Here is a 22,845-nt window from a genome sequence, read left to right as displayed (position 1 = left end):
AAATAATTTAGGTTGAAAGAAGCATCTAGACTCATCTAGTCAACCACCTGCTTAACGCAGGGATAACAACATGCCAATGGATCATAATTTTAACTATTTCTGTGTGAATCATGGAAGTCTGAGCTTCACTTTTGTCTATAAAGAGCCTTTTGCTCCAGCTAAATGCATGATGTTAGGTTATATGAATATTTCAATAGGGTATCTGAAGAAGTTGATTCATTTGGGAAAGATTATCTGCAAAGAATACTGTGTCTTATTGTGCTGGTATAAAAATTATCACAACCTTTCACTCTCCTAATCCTTTTACTTCTTTGGAAGTAAAAGGAAGTAAGGAAGTAATGTGGTAATCCTTATACCATGGATTATCAAAAGGAGATGTTTAGGTTTGTCACAGGCTAAACTCTGAAGCTATTCAAACTCTTCCTGATTTGCCTATCATCTCATTTGTCAAATACATTTTTTCTTTATATGTCGTTTTCTTCCAGGTTATCTGTGTCTTGCAGAATATTTCTGGCATGTTTAGGTAATATGAAATTTTAATTATTACTGTACATTATGTAATTCAGTGCTTTGTACAGCATTTGCTAATATTGAGAAGAATATTTTGCGAAGAAGTGATTAATTAATACAGAAATTAAGTTGTAATTAACACTTCTGGCTGCAGAGGTGAACCACTAGGCTATACATTCTAAATTTGCAGGGCAGGGAATGAAAAATTTGTTATCAGCTCTTTCTACATTCAGTAGAAAGGTAACTAATCCTGAATCCTATAGTTTGCTTTAGTTGCTTTTTGGAACAATGATTAGTAGTAGCTGGTATTGATATATAGTCAGTAGTTACTTTTTTGTCACCAGCTTCATTAGATCATCATCAGAGTGTCTAACGTGAGCTATGTAGCAAAGCAGAATACAGGAGCAGAACAGTTACTATAAATAATCTGATTCAATATCACTCTTCTGTATGGAAAGGAACAGTGAGGAATATTTTAGAGAATGGGTGAATATTGTAGCAGTTTTTATGGGTTTATTAAATTGTATATTGGACAGAGTCCTTTAAAAATAAGGATGAATAGTTCATCTTGCCTTGAGACAAAGGTTTGAACTAGAAATCACTCCGGAACCACTCCAAAACTTATTTTCTATTATTTTGATTATTTTGTGTTAAAAAAAGTTCTAAATGCTTTAAAGTCTTTTTTTAAACTGAAGAAATTGTTGGATCTCAGCCAACCAGAGATAATAAAGTTTTATCTGCTGCAAGTTTCAACTGTTTCTGAAGGAGAAAATTGTAAAAGTAATCAAGTAAGACACTGAAAAACAGTTGAAAGACTTGACGTGAATTTAGGATGTTAACATAACATAATGTTGCTGCATATGGATTTAGTTATCTAATGTTTCCTTCTTTTTTTTTTAATTTAAATAAACTATAGGGCCATATATTCATATAATTTGGGCAACATGTTTGAGCTACTGATTGATTTGGTTTACTGTTTCCATCCTGTTTCATCCCTTCTCCCATCATATATTTGTGCATCTTTTCTCAACATTGTGCACTCCCCAGAACATGTACCTTTTTGTCTTTAATTTTCAATTGAAATAAGCAGCACTCATCAATTGGTCATCTAAGTAATTATCATATGTCCAAGCTTTGTTGCAGAGAGAGTATCTGAATTAGTAATTTTTTTTATTACCTTTGTCATCACACCAACATTATTGTATTTCTCTCAGCACTGATCTTCAACCAGCTAGACTTTATATATGCCAGTTTTCTTCAGAAAATACAAATGAATTGTTTAATCCTCAGCATCAAATATAATGTAAGTCAACTGTCTCCTTTACAGACAAACTGAATTTAAAAATCTGTAATGATCTCCTGTACTGTCTTATTATAGATTGCCTCACTTTTCAATGAAATATGCTATTCCTCTTGCTTTAAAAAAAAAAAAAAGACAAAAACCAGAATAGTGTAAGGAAGTTCTTGAGCCTTCTTGAAGTAGCAACCGTAGCACAAGATTTACAACTCAAATGCACTTGCATAGCTAACAGTGGCTTTCAGTAGTTTAAGGTAGGAATTGCAGGGGTCACAATGATTAATCAAATCTCTTGTGTTCAGTAACAATGTGTGTCCTATTTTATATTACAATAACTTTAACTCTTGTATTATAGGAGCTCATTTTGATGGTAGGTAGGTATCCCTAAATACAGTCAAAGAACTTCAAATTAAACTCAGAAGCAATCTTCCCTTTTATTTTTTTAGATGATTTTTATAAAGATTATGGTTGTAACCTTCAATAAGTGATGCTGTGCTTTAGAATTAATCTTTCCATTGACTGCAGAGTGTAAGCTGCGGTCAGACCGAAAACTGAACAAAAAGGTTGCAACATAGATAACGTTGTTCTTCTGTCTTTCATTTCCTATAGCCCCATCTGTATTTGAGTCTATGGGATGAACTGATTGAAGCCTGTGGTGTTTCACCTACTTTCAGGAAGTCTGAATAGCCAATTATATTTCTTATGATAAAGAATCAGAGTGGCAGAAAAGTTTATCTATGCAGAATGAGTGAGTACCTCATTAAAGCATGAACATAGTACAACTAAGAATTGGCAGTTACAGTAAATGCCTCCTATAGCATGTGCCTTAAAGTTCTAAACAGTCTACACATGGACGTATCCATAAATAAGTAAATATATACTAAATCATGAAAGAATATGTACTGTCATGCATATTATATAAGACAACATAATATGGGAGGTTGTTTTTTTATTTTTTTACTCGTGCTTTTAGACTTTTATTTCTTACATTTAGGAAGACACATACATGAAATGCAAAAGGTCTAAGTCAATATTACATATAGAAACTAACATTCCTATACTACAAGTACCCTTGATTGAAATCTGATTCTTGGTAAATTGTCCCAATAACAAGGAACACGTGGATCCCATGATGTATTATACAGTTCTGGTAAAAATGCTTCAGAAATATCCTGACTTCATATTTGGACAAGCTGAGTGACATCTTCCTTCTCCGTATCTTGGTTCCTTTGGGAGGAGATGATGGTGAATAGGGAAGACGGGTCTCATTACCTTCGAGGATAGTTACAATGTTTGGGGTTTTTTTATGTAAGTTGACAGAAAGTATGTCGAAAAGACTATTAAAAGAAATAAGCAGTGTACAAAAAGGGAAAAATTGATTGCATCAACATTTTAGGACTGACCCATTTTGAATGAAATTTTCTGGGTGTTTTGGGTTATTTTTTGTTGTTTTGTTGATTTTTGGTTTTGGTTTGGTTTGGTTTTTAATAAAATAACTATCTATCTTCAATGTTTTCTACTTAAATAAGTTTGTGGAAGAGAAATGACAGCAGGTTAGAGATATCAACTCAGACACCATGAATGCTTGCATACCAGACAATTTCCATGAATGCCTGCATACCAGAAAATTTCCTACCTAGTCTTCATTAGCCTCAGTCCTGTTTGTTAACATAAAGGAACTTATTTTAATCCAAAAGCTAAACAATTCCAGACACAGCATGCTACCAGTGGATCAGGTCCAGGTCCATGTAGAGTGTCCAGCCAAGAGCAGCAGGAGATTGCAACAGAGAAAGGTCTGGAGACAAGATACTACATAGATCCAGAGTCTATTCAAGAGACAGGGCTGGAGAGAAGCTACCAGCTATGTCCAAGAGATTCATATAAGAAATGAGCTGTTTACAGCACAGGGCTGTAGATCTAGCATCTGGGGTGCTAGGCCGGAGATAGGGCCAGAGATGAGGCTACAGTGAGGGTCCAAAGGATCCATCCAGAGAACAGGGCTGGAGAAAAGTACACCTACAGCATCTACAACAGGTCAGGACTTGATGACCATGCCTGAGGTGAAGTGGGGTCCTTGGCCATGGGCAGGGATGGGAGGAAGCTCCAATGGAGGCTGAGCAGGGGCAATGACTGTTTCTAGTGCCCTCAGGGCACAGGGCCTCAGGGCACAGACAGAATCCCCCCTTCCCTCATCGCCTGAGAAAGTGTTGTCCTCCCATCTCACAGACTTGGGGTCAGAAATGACGTGCTGTACAGTGATATGATTGCTATGGGGCATCAGTGGTCTATTTCACAGGATGCAGAGATGAAGTAGGGAACTGGGAAAGAGAGCTGGACATGGCATCCAGGCTGTTCCTGATATGCCTTGGGAGGAGAGGGGTCAGTGTTCAAGCTCCCTCTAAGGAGCCCTGCGTCCAGGGAGGACTGGGGAAAGAGGAGCCTGGGGCTGGCCAGTGGTTTGGCCCTGCAGGGAGATCAGAACTTAGGGCCAGGCTGTTCACTTATCAGAAGCCAGGGGAGCAAGGTCCTGCACTGCTGTGAGCCAGTCCCCGTGGTGTTTGGCTAAGAGAGCTGAGACAACTGCCAGGGTATGGCCAGGGTTGATGGCTCCCTTAGGGCTGAGCCAAGCACAACAGAGACCCCAGGGGTGGCTGTACCCTCCTGATGGCTACTGTCCTGCAGAGCCTGAGTGTGACAGGCAGTACAAAAGCCAGTAATGACTGACAAACTGAGAAGTCCATCCAAGGGGTCCATCCAGACGTTGGTGATTGGAGACAAGTTAACTACATTGTAGGTCTGAAGTACCTGTCCAGGAGACACAGCTGGAGACAGGCACACCTACAATAAGGCTCACCAGGCCTGGGTTGAAATGGATATCCTGAGCCCATGGGTAGACAGGGTGTGTGAGGACTGACCAGGACAACAGAGCGGATGAGGCCCTCCATAGAGAGATAGGAGCGGCATTGCATTCACAGACCTTGGTCATCATGGGGGGACTTCAACCACCCCGATATCTGTTGGAAGGACAACACAGTGGGGCACAAGAAATCCAGGAAGTTCTTGGAATGTGTCAATGACAACTTTCTTCTTCAAATGGTAGAGGAGCCAACAAGGAGAGGAACTATGCTGGGCCTTGTCCTTACCAACAAGGAGGGGCTGGTGGCGAGTGCCAAGCTCAAGGGTAGCCTTGGCTGCAGTGATCATGAAACGGTTGAATTAAAGATCCTTCGGGCAGCGAGGAGAGCACGCAGCAAGCTCACTACCCTGGACTTCAAGAGAGCAGACTTTAGCCTTTTGAGGGACCTGCTTGGCAGGGTAACACGGCAAAAAGTACTGGAGGAAAGACGGGCCCAAGAGAGCTGGTTAGTATTCAAGGATCACCTCCTCCATGGTCAGGAGCGGTGCATCCTAAGAATGACGAAGTCAGACAAAAATGCCAGGAGGTCTGCATGGATTAACAAAGACCTCCTGGACAAGCTCAAAAGCAAAAAGGAGGCCTACAGAGGGTGGAAGAAAGGACGGGTTGACTGGGTGGAATACAGAGAAACTGTACGAGCGATTAGACCAGATTAGGCAAGCTAAAGCCCAGATAGAATTAAATCTGGCTAGGGGCATCAAGGATAACAAGAAAAACTTCTATAAGTATGTCAGGGGTAAAGGCAAGACTAGGGAAGATGTGGGCCCTCTCAGGAAGAAGACAGGAGACCTGGTCACCCAGGATATGGAGAAGGCTGAGGTGCTGAATGACTTTTTCGTCGTGGTCTTCACTGGCAAGGGCTCCAACCTCACCACCCAAGTTGCAGAATTCAAAGGCAGGGTGATGAGAATGAAGAACCACCCACTGTAGGAGAAGATCAGGTTCGGGACCATCTGAGGAATCTGAAGGTGCATAAGCCCATGGGAGCAGATGAAATCCATCCACGGGTGCTGAGGGAGCTGGCAGATGAAGTCACCAAGCCGCTTTCCATTATATTTGAAAAGTTGTGGCAGTCTGGTGAAGTTCCTGCTGATTGGAAAAGGGGAACGCATAACCCCCATTTTCAAAAAGGGAAAAAAGGATGACCTAGGGACCTACAGAACGGTCAGTCTCACCTCTGTGCCTAGCAAGATCATGGAGCAGATCCTCCTGGAATCTCTGCTAAGGCACATGGAAAATAAGGAGGTGATTGGTGACAGCCAACATGGCTTCACCAAAGGCAAATTGTGCCTGACAAATTTGGTGGCCTTCTACGATGTTTCCACAGCATTGGTAGGTAAGGGGAGAGCAACTGACATCATCTACCTGGATTTATGCAAAGTGATTGACACTGTCCTGCATGACATCCTGGTCTCTAAATTGGAAAAGCATGGATTTGGTGGATGGCCCACTCGGTGGATAAGGAACTGGCTAGATGGCTGCACTCAAAGGGTTGTGGTCAATGGCTCAATGTCCACATGGAAACCAGTGACGAGTGGCGTTCCTCAGGGGTCAGTACTGGGATCAGGGCTGTTTAACACCTTTGTTGGTGACATGGACAGTGGGATTGAGGGCACCCTCAGCAAGTTTGGTGACGACACCAAACTGTGTGGCATGGTTGACTCGCTGGAGGGAAGGGATGCCATCCAGAGGGACCTGGACAGGCTTGAGAGGTGGGCCTGTGTGATTTTCATGAAGTTCAACCAGGTCAAGTGCAAGGTCCTGCACCTGGGTCATGGCCATCCCAGGCACAAATACAGGTTGGGTGGAGAATGTCTTGAGAGCAGCCCTGAGGAGAAGGACTTGGGGGTGCTGGTTGATGAGAAGCTCAACATGATCAGGCAATGCACACTTGCAGCCCAGAAAGCCAACCGCATCCTGGGCTGCATCAAAAGAAGTGTGGCCAGCAGGTCAAGGGAGGTGATTCTGCCCCTCTACTCTGCTCTCATGAGACCCCCCCTGGAGTACTGCGTGCAGCTCTGGAGTCCTCAACACACGAAGGACATGGACTTGTTGGAACGGATCCAGCGGAGGGCCACGAAGATGAACAGTGGGCTGGAGCATCTATGCTATGATGACAGGCTGAGGGAGTTGGGTTTTTCAGCCTGGAGAAGAGAAGGCTCTGAGGAGACCTTATGGCAGCTTTCCAGTACCTGAAGGGGGCCTACAGGAAGGATGGGGAGGGACTCTTTATCAGGGAGTGTTATGATAGCACATGGGGTAACGGCCTCAAACTGAAAGAGGGTAGATTTAGATTAGATAATAGGAAGAAATTCTTTATGGTAAGGGTGGTGAGGCAGTGGAACAGGTTGCCCAGAGAAGCTGTGGATGCCCCATCCCTGGAAGTGTTCAAGGCCAGGCTGGATGAGGCTTTGAGCAGCCTGGTCTAGTGGGAGGTCTCCCTGCCCATGGCAGGGGGGTTGGAAATAGATGATCTTTAAGTTCCCTTCCACCCCAAACCATTCTGTGATTCTATGATTCTGTGACTCAGTTGAACTGGACAAGGGCTATTAAGGTCTATTTGGTGAATTTCAGAACCTGGCACGGGTGTTAAACTCTACTTCTGTTTTGAGTTCATTGTCTATTACTGACATTTCTGTAGTGTTTTTTCTATAGGCAAATGGATTTTCCCACAAGTCTAGGTTTGCTTTTTTCCTTCAAAACTGAAGTCTCAGGTATGTTAATAAGAACCGTTGGCTCTGAAGCTTGTTACAGCACTTATAATTATTATAGTTACCCTAACATCTATCAACATCTTTGGTGCTCTAAAACACTTTTAAAATTAGTTGTAAAAAGCAGAAGAGAATGTGAACACTATTCTGACGAAGAGCCTTGGAACTATCATAGCTTTTGTAGCTGGGTGACTGCCAGAGGGGAGAACTGAGAATATAGACCCTGTCCACAAAAATCAGATTTCCGGACAACCTGGCAGAAACTTGACAAGTGCACTTTTGCTATTAATGTTCATTTTCCTGCTGAGAGATACAATTTCTGAATTAGTAAAGTGAAGTTTAACAAAGTAGAAGGAAATATGGTCTTCCCAGAAAGGTCAAAGGAAAACTGGATGAAAGCTGGATGAATTTAGGAGGTTCAAAGATGCAGTAGTGAAGCTAGCAAGAATATGTTCAAAGTCCAACAAGTACTTTTATTTTCTCTTTTAACTACAACATGCGATGTTGAAACTGGCTGGAATCTTGTCTGCTACCATATAATGAAGGCTTCCTGTAAAGCTTAGGCACAGAAGGCCTATCAGAAATATCAAATTTGGATAAGGATTTAGCTAAACTGGGAAGAATTGGAAAAAGGTAATTAGGAATGGGTTTCTTGAGAGGAGACAAGGTTGGAGAAAGGTAGGGATCAAAGTGAATGACAGAAGTACAAGCATGGAAAATGGAGAGAAGGGGGGAATAGAAGGGGTTACTTGTATGTAAACAGGCTGCTGACCAGTACACTTGTCTGACTGAGCCCTGCATCTGATCACTGCAGTCTGTCCTATCTTCTTATTAAATTATGTTCTTTATTTCCTGTGCAATTTCGCTGTCTGTTCTCTGTGTGTATGTACCTAGATGCCAGCAACTGGAAAAGGGGACACAGATCACAGGGAGTTTGTAGGTTAGGCATGCTGGCAGCTGTAGAAGCTGGAGTGTACTTTCCACTGGTGAGTTTCAATCCTCTGTGTGCATATATGTTTTCACCAGTGAACTCCAAACTTGATTAGCAGAGAAAACGACAGCACTGGCTGTCTGTGTTCATATATGTGAGAGCTGTAGGTGTTTAGGTGTGCCAGGACAACACTGCTTTCTGTCTGTGTTAGTTTTTGTGTCCAGACATGCTGGTGGGGAGTGTATGTGTGTGTATGCATGCATGCACCTCTCCAGATGCATCCCTGGAATACGTGTTCAGTCTTGCTGTTGCCCAGACCTGCCAACAGAAACAGCTGCAGCCACATCCATTGCACTGAGATGGGAGAAACCTCTTGGGTCTGATAGTGCCCACATTTCAGTTCCAGGGGTGTGGGAAGGCAGAATCCTCACAGCCCAAAGTCCAATGCATATGGCAACCCTTGACAGGGTTTGTTTCTGACTGTCTGCTCTAAAGCAGAAGGATTTTCAGACAGTTTTCTGCATATTCAGACAACAAGATAAGGCCTGAGATTGTCAGCAAAAGTTTCAAAACTAGTCAGACAAGGAAGATACAAGCATTTGTTTAAATGGCATAAGTAAGCAATCCAAGTGAAAAGAAGTCTTCTCATGAAGTTTTCACATGCTTGGACTCGGCTCATGTATGTGCCTACAGAACTGAGCACACCAAGAGGAGCTGTAGTGCTTGGCCGATTGTTTTTTAGTGTTACCAGATTCAAATTAGGTAATTTAATGTGACATTTCTAAACTAACCCATGTGTAGAGACTGTGTACTTTTGGTTGGTAAAGTTCATTTTACTATGTCCCAAGCTTCTTAATAATATGACAAATATCCCCTTGTCTCTTCTTGACTGTGATATTTTCCTGCATACTACATCCAACAGATCCCACATGGCTAATGAAAAGGAGAAATGCAGGAACTATAGTATGGACCACACTTAGCAAGTCCAGAGTTAAAGTCTGGGTTCAGCATGGCTGACTGCTTCCTGTAGACTTGTCAGGGGGACACCAGCAGGCCCGTGAGGGCAGGACCTGGCATCCTGGGCTTGTCCAGCTGCCCCAGAGGAGCAGGGCAGCCCCAGTCCCAGAAATAAGGTGCCTCTCTGGGGATGGAGATGGATTGAGGCTAGGCTGGGATATAGGCCTGCAGGTGGGCCTGCAGGAGCCGTGGGAGCTGTGGGAGCTGTGTCATGGCTGGGGCAGGGGCCGAAGGCCTAAGGGAGCTGAAATGAGGTCCTGGGCCATGGGCAGGGTAGGAGGAGCCCCAGGGATCTGGGCAGGGACAGCCAGGCCTCATGGTGCCTGCAGGGCCCTGAGAGCTAAAAGCTGAACTTAAAGTCTCAAGTTTAAAATCTTTATTTTGAGCTTCTATGCTATATCTAGGTATTGTGTTTCACATCTATACTTCTCAGATATTGAGTTTGCTCGACTATATTCTGATTAAACAAAGGAGAAATATATAAGACGACTTGTTTCCTTAACACATTTTCAGAATGGAATGGAAGAACTGTTTCTTATACATTGGCACTCTTTGTATCTTCTCACTAATTTCATATTTCCATACTGTTTCTTTACTTTTGATCTTTACTACTACTGTAATTCAAATTTAAGATAACATGCAATCCATCATGTGAGACCACTCACTATAGAATAGACTTTTTTTTTTCTTTATAATATTATTAAATATTCACCATCACTCACCAGAGATGGAGTAAGGGTCTGTCTTATGTGGTCTGTGAGACAAAAATAGACTGTGTTGCGGGAGATGGATGAGTATGACACCTACTACAGATTTTGCAGTAATGCTTGTTCTTACTTGCAGGGCACTCAGAATTGATGGGTAGTGATAAAAAATTCCAAAGGTCAGTAAAAGATGAATGACACATATAATGGATGGGCAATTTTCTACATTTCTAATGACTGTACCCATGAGGCTTTTAGAGGGACAATCTAAAAATAAACTCTCTATATTGTTTCTTTATTTTATCTTTGTTTTAATCTGAAAATATCTTAGCTAGTACCTAGTTCTATATTCATAGAATCGTAGAATCATAGAACGGTTAGAGTTGGAAGGGACATTAAAGATCATCTAGTTCCAAACACCCTGCCATCGGAAGGGACACCTTCCTCTAGACCTGGTTGATCAAAGCCCCATCCATCCTGGCCTTCAACATTTCCAGGGATGGGGCATCCACAACTTCCCTGGGCAACCTGTTCCACTGTCTCACCACGCTCTAATCTAAATATCCCCTCTTTCAGTTTGAAACTGTTACCCCTCATCCCAATATTGGTCCCAGTACTGACCCCTGAGAAACATCATTCATGACTGCTTGGCACTTGGGCATTGAGCCATTCACCACAATTGTTTGGGTGTGGCCATCCAGCCAATTCCTTATCCACCAAGTAGCCCACCCATCAAATCCATATCTCTGCAATTTAGAGACAAGGGTGTTGTGCAGGACGGTGTCAAATGCTTTGCACAAGTCCAGGTAGATGATGCCAGTTGCTCTTCCCTTATTCACCAATGCTGGAAATGTTATAGAAGGCCACCAAATTTTTCAGACATGATTTTCCCTTAGTGAAGTCCATGTCGGCTGTCATCGATCATCTCCTTATCTTCTATGTGCTTAGCATGGTTTCCAGGTGGATCTGCCCCATGATCTTGCCAGGCACAGAGGTTAGACTGACTGGCCTGTAGTTCCCTGAGTCTTCCTTTTTTCTCTTTTTAAAAATGGGGGTTATGTTTCCCTTTTTCCAGGCAATTGGAACTTTAATGGACTTCCACGATTTCTCAAATACAATGGCTAGTGGCGTAGCATCTTCATCCACCAGTTCCTTCAGGACCTGCAGATGAACCTCATTAGGTCCCATGGACTTGTGCACCTTCAGGTTCTTCAGAAGGTCTCAAACATGGTCGTTTCCTACATTCTCCCAGTCCCTGCCTTAGCTTTTTGCATCTTGCATGGTATGGCTAGAGCTCTTACTAGTGAACACCAAGGCAAAGACATCATTGAGTACCTCAGCCTTCTCCATATCCCAGGTGACCGGGGCTCCCATTTCGTTCCAGAGGGTGCCCGCATTTTCCTTAGTCTTCCTTTTATCACTGACGTACCTGTAAAAGCTTCTCTTGTTGCCCTTGATGCCCCGGCCAGATTTAATTCTATCAGGGATTTAGCTTTCCTAACTCGATCCCTGGCTGCTTGGACAATTTCTCTGTATTCCTTCCAGGCTACATGTCCTTCCTTCCACCCTCTGTAGGCTTTCTTTTTGAGTTTGAATTTTTCCAGGAGCTCCTCGCTCATCCATGCAGGCCTCCTGGTGGTTTTGCCTGACTTCCTCTTTGTTGGGATGCATCACTCCTGAGCTAGGAAGAGGTGATCCTTGAATATTAACCATCTTTCTTGGGTTAACCAGCCCCTCTTCCCTCCAGGGCTTTATTCCACGGTACTCTACCAAAGAGATCCCTGAGGGGCCAAATTCTGCCCTTCTGGAGTCCAGGGTAGTGAGCTTATTGTGTGCCTTGCTCGCTGCCCTAAGGATCTTGAACTCCACCATCTCACAGTCACTGCAGCTAAGGTTGCCCTTGAGCTTCACATTACCCACCATCCACTCCTTGTTGGTGAGAACAAGGTCCAGCATAGTACCTCTCCTTGTTGGCTCCTCTGTCACTTGTAGAAAGAAGTTATCACCAGCACATTCCAGGAACTTCCTGGATTGCTTATGCTGTGCTCTGTTGTCCCTATGACAGATATCAGGGTGGTTGAAGTCCCCTATGAGGAATAGGGCTTGTGAACATGAGACTGCTCCTATCTTTTTATAGAGGCCATCATACACTCAGTCTTCCTGGTCAGGTAGCCTGTAGCAAACCCTCACTGTAATAACACCTGTCCCTGCCCTCCCTTTAAACCTGACCCATAAGCTCTTGGTTGTCTCCTCACTCATTCCTGGGTGGAGCGCCATGCACTCTACCTGAACATTGACATGGAGGGCATCACCCCCTCCCACCACGTTTCCCTGATGCCAATAAGATCATAGCCCTGCAGACGTGTGCACATCTCTGACTCCTCTTGTTTATTCCCCATGCTACATGTGTTTGCATTGAGGCATTTAAGTTGGCCCCACAATTAAGGTAACTTACTGGCTGGAGGGGCTGGTATTCCTTTGTGCTGCACTCCAGGCACTCTCCTGTTGATTTGTGACCCTTCTCCAGGTTCTGGACATCCATTACTGCCATTGTCATCATACTGGTAGGAGTGGGATGGATTGAGGCTTCCCTCCCCCAGCATCTTTAGTTTAAAGCTCTCTTCAGGAGCTTGGCAAACCTCTGACTGAAGATACTCTTCCCCTTCTCTGACAAGTGGACCTCACCAAGCCCCAGTAGACCAGGTTTCTCCAAGTGAGTCCCATGGTCTAAGTAGCCAAACCCATGGCTGTGGCAGCAGTCCTGTAGACTTTTGTTGGTTTGCCAGATTTGTTTGTCCCTATCAGCCCTCTTCCCTTTGACCGTGAGGAGTGACGAAAAATTTACCTGCATCCCAGAGTCCCTGACTGCTGCTCCTCAGGCTGCTACTGGCTGTATCACTGGTGTCCACGTGAAACAACAACAGCAGATAATAGTCAGAGGACTGTATGAGTCTTGGTAGTCTCCCTGTGACATCCCCGGTACGAGGCCCCAGTAAGCAACACACCTCCCTAGAGAGTGCATCAGGTCAGAAAATGGGTGCCTCTGTACCTCTCAAAGAGTCTCCTACTACTATCACCCATTGTCTTTTCTTAGTTGGACTGGTTTGTTATATGGGGAGCTGATCAGTTTGCTTTACTCAGCTCCAGTGCCTCTCCTGATGCAGTGGGTCTTCCCTTTTCACTCTGCAAAACTGTGAAGCAGTTCTGCAAGGGCAGAAGTTAATGGTTTACAGTTGTTGATGTCTTTGTCTGTTACAGCTCTTACAGAACTTGTTTAACATTGTAAAAACCTCTTTGCTTCAAATGCCATACATCTGAAGAAATATTGTGCAAAGTGTAGATTTTCATGTGGACCAGAAAACAAAGCCTAAATACTTACTGGCAAAAAATATTAATTAATGTGATCTTATCTTAAAACATACAAATTTCATTAAGAAGGTTTGAATGGTTCAAAAATCATTATATTTATCCTGTATTTCATTCTTCCATAAACATACTATTTCCAGAGTTTGGGGCTTTGTTGTAATCTCTTCTGACATACATATTTCAAATTATTTTCTTTGAACTAAAATAACAGTGTAGTCAACACTGATCTCATGCTGTGTATATTATCCTCCCATCATGAAAGATGTTTTATTACTAATTTTATTTTTTTTTTAAATATAAAGTCTAATCTAGGATATAAGGATGCCCGAACAGAGATGGGATTGTCTGCATATTTTCTGTTTTCACACGTACTGAACTGGGCAAAAAGATTTCCCACAGAAAACTCACTAACCTACTTTCAGGTCACGCATTTAAATGTAGTATAGATTTATTTGAATAAGAAAGCAATAGGTATTTGGAGCACTCTCTTTTATGATAAGGGAAGAAGAGAATCTGTATTTTCAAGAGCAAAGATTATTTTTCAATTTAGTGTTTCAGACTTGCAGTCAATGGACCAGCATATTGATTTTATTATTGATCTTGCTATTGACCTAGAAGCAAATCCAACGCTCAAATAAATTAGGGTCATTTTAAGTGTTGCAATACATGCAAAGAATATTTAAAATGGATTGAATACGCTTCATGTGAAATATGTATTTCTGTCCTGCTGTTTAACAACAGTATGGTCTACTTCATGTGCCTTACACCTGAAGCACATTGTGCTTCCCATGTATTTGCCTTTGAACAAGTAACCCTTAGTTCCTCTAGTGTAAGGTACAAGCAATGATTCTTAATTACTAGGCGTGAACATGTATTATGGAGATGCAGAATTTCATGGGCAAAAGTAAAAAAAATAAATAGCATTGTTATACTTGTAAACCGAATCATCAGATAACCCATACATTTTTAGAAGTATTCTTTTCTTGGCTTTGCAGAAATATAAACAAGAAGGGGAAGATAAAAGGTAGGGCAATATTGATGTCAAAGGGCAATAGGTTAAAGAGGATCAGAAGCTGGGGGTTCATTTGAAGACAGCTGTGGAATAAAACGACCCTTCTGTTACACACAGAGATATAATCAATACCTCTCTCGAATCACAGATGAGAAAAAGAGTGATCCATGGATTGTTGAAAACATAGTAATAACTTCTGGATTTTTTGTTTCACTTATATTATCTGATGTTCTCTATTTTCTCTGATATAAATTTTCTATTAAAAATAAATGTCAAAAGAACATTTTAAAAGATATTGCCAAGGCCATACTTATTCTCATTATAGTTCTTCTTTGTATGATGAAAAAGGTGTACTCACACTGGGAAGCTACCAGTTGACGATAATCAGTTTCAACATCAACGTTGCCTGATGAGTGATGTGCTGTAAATTATGTACCTATTATCCTCAGTTTTCTTAGAATCTCTTTCCTTAAATCAGTCATCTTTTTCTACCAGAGGCAAAGCCGTAAAAAGAAAAATATTGGTGCTTCTTTCTCAGCATTCTTACACTTTGTATAGTCATTTATACCCAGGCAAGCATAAAGCAAAACAAACCTATTTATGTCCTGAAGGGCTTCTGTTATCATTTTGCATTTAAGGTAACATTGCACAACACCTAATGGATATAGTGAACATTCAAACCTGTGCAGCCTAAGCTCTGTCTGTGACAGAAAATTTTTATCTGCCATTTTTCACCAAAGGAGATGCTGTGCTTCACCTTCAAATCATGTAAGTGACAATAAGGGGCAAAGGACAAAAGAGCTGTGCTGGTATTTCATGGAGAGATGAGAGAATGTTATAAAGATAAGTATTATTTAACATCAGCTATTGCAGCAAGACAAGCATGATCCCTCAGTAAACAAACAAAAAAGGGGTATTTAAAGTGTCTTTCTGCAAAGCAGAGAAGCTGTGTTGTCTCCAGATATAGTAAAATGAAAGTATCTCTAGCTCTAGTAAAGAAAAACAAAATCTTTTCTGCATGGTTGCTGCAGTGAGTGTGGATCACTGCTCTGAGAGGTCATACAGCTTCTTTAATGCTTCATGAATTTTATCTGCATCATCAGCAGAGATCTTTATCTCAGCGAGTAACAGATCATTCTTAACAACCTTTAATAAAAGGAATATTAGCCATTCAGCTGTTGTGAACACAAATGCTGTAGTAGGCAACATTTTCAAAAGTAGGTGATCTAGTTCATACTTAAGGACTCAAATAACTTTTAATACCTAAATATGAAACTAAAAATAATAAACAATAAAATAAAAATATACAATAAATAATAGTAAACAATAACAATAAAAATCCAAATTTGAAGATTTTAGTCACTATCAGTGGCACTTCTCTGGTTAATCTTTGACAGTCTTTAAGGTAAAATATTTTCTAAAATAGTCTTGTTTATTACTATTGAAAAAATCTTGTTGCCACATTCATTTAAAAAAAAATAATCAAAATTATAGCACTAAAAGTATCTCGTAACTTCTGAAATAAAGGATTCTTAAAATTATCTTTGGTGATCACATGCAAGTACGTTTCCATTATGTATATATCCAATTTAAGGTTTGCCTTGCAGTAGTGCCTCTAAAAAGAAGGGCAGTTAATGCCCAAATGAAGTGCTCTCATAATAGGATGCACCTTAGAACATGAACACAAGGTTCTCAGGTTAGCTTAGTATTCACTGTTGAATACTGTTGAACTGTATCTTTGGTTCTCTTCTGGACTAAATGTAGAGGAAATCAGGCTGTGAAAGGATAAAGGAAGTCATCACTGTTAGATTTTTTTTTTTCTCTACTGTGCTACAAAGTTCATTGATCTACGTAAAGTGCTTCCTATAATCTTGTGCTTTTCTTAGAAAGAATGTGGTAAAATCTATCCATGCACGTGGAAAAAAGTATTAGTCATCCTGTGAATAGTAATCATTATGCAATAGTCCTAAAACCAATTTACAGATGTGCCTAATTTCAGCTCCCCATAAAATCATTTTGATGTCATTGAGATAGCTCACAGACTTAAAGCTATATTAAGCACTCTGCAAAAAAAAATCTTAGAGGAGTAGAGCTTTATTGATAACATCTAAAAAGCAGGACATTGTGGTGTTTATTTGTCCTGCAATACAGTACGAGATTAGATGAAAAGAAGCTGTAAACAGTGAATGCTTTTTAGTAAGTTTCAAAGAACCCTGCACTTAGAGATGTGGTTGCAGATGGGGCAAGAGTGATAGGACTTAAGTTATTAGCGAGTTACAAATCTGAAAATCAAGTTTGTTCTTCAGCTACAGTTGTGGTGTAGTTGGGGATCAGGACTAAAGTGAGGTATGTGGAAAATAAGGAGGTGATTGGTGACAGCCAACATGGCTTCACTTAGGGAAAATTGTGCCTGACAAATTTGGTGGCCTTTTACAATGGGGTTACAGAGTTGGTGGATAAGGGAAGAGCAACTGACGTCATCTACCTGGACTTATGCAAAGCATTTAACACTGTCCCACGTGACATCCTTGACTCTAAATTGGAGAGACATGGATTTGATGAATTGACCACTCGGTGGATAAGGAACTGGCTAGATGGCTGCACTCAAAGGTTTGTGGTCAACAGCACAATGTCCAAGTGATAACCAGTGACGAGTGGCATTCCTCAGAGGCTGGTACTGGGACCAGTGCTGTTTAATATGTTTGTTGGTGACATGGACAGTGGGATTCAGTGCACCCTCAGCAAGTTTGCCAATGACACCAAGCTGTGTGGTTTGATTGCCACGCTGGAGGGAAGGGATGCCATCCGGAGGGACCTGGACAGGCTTGAGAGGTGGACCCATGCAAATCTCATGAAATTCAACAAGATCAAGCTCAAGGTCCTGCACCTGGGTTGTGGCAATCCCAAGCGCAAATACAGGTTGGGTGGAGAATGCCTTGAGAGCAGCCCTGAAGAAAAGGACCTGGGGGCATTGGTGGATGAGAAGCTCAACATGAGCCAGCAATGTGTACTGGAAGCCCAGAAAGGAAAACACATCCTGGGCTGCATCAAAAGAAACGTCGCCAGCAGGTCAAGGGAGGTGATTCTGCCCCTCTACTCCACTTTTATGAGACCCCCCCTGGAGTACTGCGTCCAGCTCTGGGGCCCTCAGCGCAGGAAGGACAGAGACCTGTTGAAATGAGTCCAGCGGAGGGCCACAAAGCTGATCAGAGGGCTGGAGCACCTCTGCTATGATGACAGGCTGAGAGAGTTGGGGTTGTTCAGCCTAGAGAAGAGATGGCTCCAGGGAGACCTTATAGCAACTTTCCAGTACCTGAAGGGGACCTACAGGAAGGATGGGGAGGGACTCCTTATGAGGGAGCGTAGCAATAGGATGAGGGGTAACGGTTTTAAACTGAGAGAGGGGAGATTTACATTAGATATTAGGAAGAAAATCTTTACTGTGAGGGTGGTGAGACAGTGGAATAGGTTGCCCAGAGAAGTTGTTAATGCCCCTTCCCTGGAAGTGTTGAAGGCCAGGTTGGATGGTGTTTTGAGCAACCAGGTCTAGAGGAAGGTGTCCCTTCCAATGGCAGGGTGTTTGGAACTAGATGATCTTGAATGTCCCTTCCAACTCTAACCGTTCTATGATTCTTTGACTATTTTTGTATGTTTATTGACAGGAGCGTAAATGATTCATTCCTTGGGTGGTCCAGGAACTCCCCAGCCAGTCATCTGAATAGGTGAGGTAATGGACTGATGTGAGACAACAGACCAGCTGCAATCATAGAATCATAGAATGGTTTATGTTTATATCTAGTTCCAATCCCCCTGCTATGGGCAGGGTCACCTCCAACTAGACCAGGCTGCTCAAAGCCTCATCCAGCCTGCTCTTGAACACTTCCAGGGATGGGGAGTCCAAATATCTTCAGACTTACTGAGGGTGCACTCAGTCCCCTCGTCCAGATCATGGATAAAGATATTAAAGAGAACTGGCCCCAATACTGAGCCCCGGGGAACACCACACATGACCGGCTGCCAACTGGATTTAACTCCATTCACCACCACTCTCTGGGGCTGGCTGTCCAGCCATTTTTTAACCCAGTGAAGAGTACTCCTATCCAAGCCATGGGCAGCCAGTTTCTCCAAGAGGATGCTGTGAGAAACTGTATCAAAGACCTTACTAAAGTCCAGGTAAACAACATCCACAGCCTTTCCCTCATCCACCAAGCAGGTCACTTTGTCATAGAAGGAGAGCAGGTTTGTCAAGCTGGGCCTGATCACCTGTCTGTACTTTATGTGCTGCATAATGGCACTCAGGATGATCTTTCCAGGCACTGAGGTCAGACTGTCTACAGGTCTGTAGTTCCCCAGATCATCCTTCCAGCCCTTCTTGTGGATGGGCATCACATTTGCTAGATGCCAATGTTAAGGTGTATTAACTGATGCATGTGTTGAGGTGGTCACGTGGGACTGTTGACGTGTTCACAGAGAACCTGGGGACACATGGATAATAAACACTGAGAACAGTGGTTTGAAGATTTTCTCCAAGCCCAGCTGAAGATGTCAGTGCAAGAACCCTTGCAACAGAGGTTCTCATCACCACTGGACAGTGACTGACTATCCTCTTTGAGAGACTTGATTCTCTGCACAATAGCTCAATTAATTGATTCCCCTTTCCAGTAGCTCAATAAATTATCTTTCACTTCTTTAACACTCTGAGTGTCCATGCAAAACAGAAAAAAATTGGAAATGCACAATTAAGCTGTAGTATGACTAGATTTGTTAGCAATACAGTCATATTAATATATCAACTCATCAGACTGATGCTGTCTTAGTTTTTTTCTAGATATGACATTAGCTGATTTCAGATTAGTTATTCCAGTAATTTAGTATAAGACCTCAGGTGCATCATTTCTTTCAGTGTTGGTATTTCACTTTACAGATAAAGAAACATTTTCTTACCCTTTGCTTCAGTTAGTTCTGACAAGAAAAAGAAACTGCTTCTTCTCAGTAAAAGGCAAGATGCTATAAAAACTATGAGATATTAGCAAAGTTGATAGAGTATATAAACTTTTGAGATGAAAACTGGGAAACTGCATTAACAGCCTGATTTAATATTGTATGGGAATTCAAAGAATCATTATAGGAAATAAAACATACAATTTGATTTGGGATATTAACTTTAAATACATTTGTAGTAAGTGAAAAGCTTATTTTTCATTATAGTTGTTGGATGGCTGACTACAGGAATAGCATCCTGCAGTGCACACAGCTCTCTTGCTAAAGAGCTATTTTGAAATATTGGAGAACTAGACCTAGCTTGATTCCTTTGATAAATAGAGTATAGCTCCAGATTTTAAGAATTGTAATTCACATAGTTTTTCTTGTGGATATTTTGGGCCCATCACTTTGGAACTAATCAATTAACATAAAATTTTACTTGGTGCTGCTAAAAGGTCTGAAAATAATAGTATCTATTGTGTTATAGTTCCTCAAATACTCCATTTTTGATTTTGGACAAGTGATTATATAAAAGCTGATGAACTGATTAAAAAGTTAAACTATCACAATCATGATTTACATTTTTTTAAAATTGTATTTAATTTATATTAATTGAGAGCTCTTGAGCAGCAAGTGACAAATAAAATCTCATCAATGGTCAGCTTAATGTCACATGCTCTGGAGCTCAGGTTGGACACCATTACACAAAACGTAATACCATTAAACAAAATACTATTACACAAAAAGTAAGAGCTTTTTGCTGTTGGGATCCTGCCCAAGACCAGCATCAATTCCTTGAGAATAATCTGTTTGTTGGTAGTATGGAGAAAAATACCCTGTGACAGAATTAACTCCAGATGTATTTTTTTAGCTTAATCCTGAGCCTTTCAGGCCTTATATCCAGTATAAAGTAGATGTCACATGCTTGTGGGTAATAATCTAGAACTCAGTTATTCTTACGGTAACTACAGTGAGAAAAGAGTATAGACAATCTTTCCATATAAGGTCTGTAACAACCTTAGAAATCCAACAGAGGCTAGGAACTAACTCATGGAATTATCTGACTTGTGGACTAGACAGACAAAAACCACACACAAAGCTTAACTCTTAAGAAGCAGGGGATGTAAAGAATATGAAATCTCTTAAATTTGTTTATTTTTTTTTATCAGAAAACTGATGCTTGGCTTTACCAAGATGCTTGAAGAAAAATCTGGGAAAAAAAAAAGGATAAATAATGAATTGTATGTTAAAAATAACCAACATATTTCAAATTAAAATCTCTGATTTGAACTCTAAATTTTACTGCTGAGTTTTATATATTTTTTTCATTTACTTTCTGTTTATTTTTCAAGAGAATGTTGGTTTCTGTTAATTGAATAGCCTTAAGCTCAGACAATATTTCCAATACCCAAAAAAAGGTTACTTTAACCTTCTGTTGTGGTGCTACCCCTCATTAATTATAGCAATTATGTAGTGGTCTCTGGTTTCCAATTATGAAGAGTGTTACCTCTCAAAAATTCCACAACATTCCTTTCAGAGTAAAATTTAGAATACAAGATTCCAGTTCAAGAAAGTTTTCATTCTAGATTTTTCTTCATTAACTTAAAGTTATTTCTTTATTTAATTATAGGTTCTGTGTAGTGTATTAGTGTATTAGTAACTGGTTATTAGTTATATGTATTTTTTTTGTGTTCCAGAATTTAAGGCAAATGTATATGTATGCCTACCATGCACAAAACCACATTTAAATGTTCCTGCTTACCTGTCTTACGCTAAAAACTGAAATTCTACAGCTCCTCAGCCCATAGCAGCTAAACACTTTTTAATATCTCCAGAAAGCAAACCTAAAATATCATATTGTTTACTTAGAGAAAAGCTTCTACTATGAGAAGAAAGTATCTCCTTTTTTAGACAAAATTTCTCTAAATTTCTATATATATAAAAATGAAACATTATGAGCATACATCTGTAAATAACATACTGTACAATGTGAATTGATTTCCTGAGGAAGGTACAGAAAGATACTGCTACTGGTACAGCTGGGAAATGGTGGTGTAAAGGTGACTTAAGCTTTAAAGATGGCTGCCTGGTTCTGGGGTTTGGACTTTGCTCTTGACATATCCAGAGCAGCCTTGGAGTTCCTCAACACTGTGCTATTTGTGAACAACTCCTAAGAGTCATTCTGCTGACTAGAGAATCATAGCAGTACAGGGGAAATTTAATTTTGTCCTTTTCCCTCATGATGCACTGTGTACTGAAGACTGGAGTTAAATTAGCAGTTTTAAGGTCATTCCGTATGGACTCAAAAATCCTCAAGTGTTGTTGAAATCCTTAGATGATTTTAAAATCGTATTCATATCTCCACTACACTGGAGCATGCTTTTTTATTTTTTATAGTGAGTTTTCTTTAAATACATGTACGAGATCTGGTTGAGATGGGCTTATTTTCTTCGTAGCAGCCAGTAGAGTGCTATGGGACTCTAAAACATTCATTTCTGGCACAATTACAGAATGACAGAATGATAGGGTTTGGAAGGGACCTCTGGAGATCATCGAGTCCAGAGCAGGTTCCATTATATTCCCTGGTATTCTTTTTGTTTGTAATACTTGGACATGCTTATTTGGTTGAAGTAAACTAACTATACAGTGGGCCTTAGTGGAACTCATCATTCATTGTTCATTTTGGGATCTTTTATTTTGCAAAAATGCAATCAGTCCTTTAAGCTGATGTCTATTTGGAAGGGGAAAAGAAAATAACAAGATTTTTCCATCATTCCCAGGAAGATAAATTGAGCCTTCTTCCTAGAGCTTGTGAAGTTAGTAATATGACATGTGGGAAAATCAAAAACTTTCATAAAACATAGTATTAGTTTGCTGACTCACAAATTTTTTGGAGATGTCAAGAAATTTGATGTTTTTCTTAAAGTTTCATATCTCTCGATTTTTTCTGTTATAAAGAACATGCATCTCCAACTATAAAGTTTCTCGCTCTCTTCTCTACTTTTTTACATGTATATACACATATCTATTATTTCTGTAGGCTGAAGTTATGATTTTGGTAGGACTGGTTTAATTTTTTAAATGCTCAAGGCTGGCAATATTACCTTGAGCATTTATATATTTCTTGGACTGTGTGACGTGTAAAGAAGCCCTCTAGGACCAAACACAGATTTTTCTTTGCCTGTGTTACTAGTAATCACTAGGAAGAAAAAAACTAAGAACAATTGCAGTTTTATAAGTGTCAATACAAACCACCTTTTCTGTCAAAGGACATAATGGTTTTTCAGTTTCTATGGTAGAGACATATAAAGACAAAGACAACAGGAAGCACAATGGAGATGGGACTGGAAATTAACGGAAGCATGGTTAAAGTTAATTTCAGTGGAATTTTCAGATG

Source organism: Larus michahellis, chromosome 1 (genome assembly GCF_964199755.1).
Source record: "Larus michahellis chromosome 1, bLarMic1.1, whole genome shotgun sequence".
In the NCBI taxonomy this organism is placed as follows: Eukaryota; Metazoa; Chordata; class Aves; order Charadriiformes; family Laridae; genus Larus; species Larus michahellis.
This window is presented reverse-complemented; position numbering follows the sequence as displayed.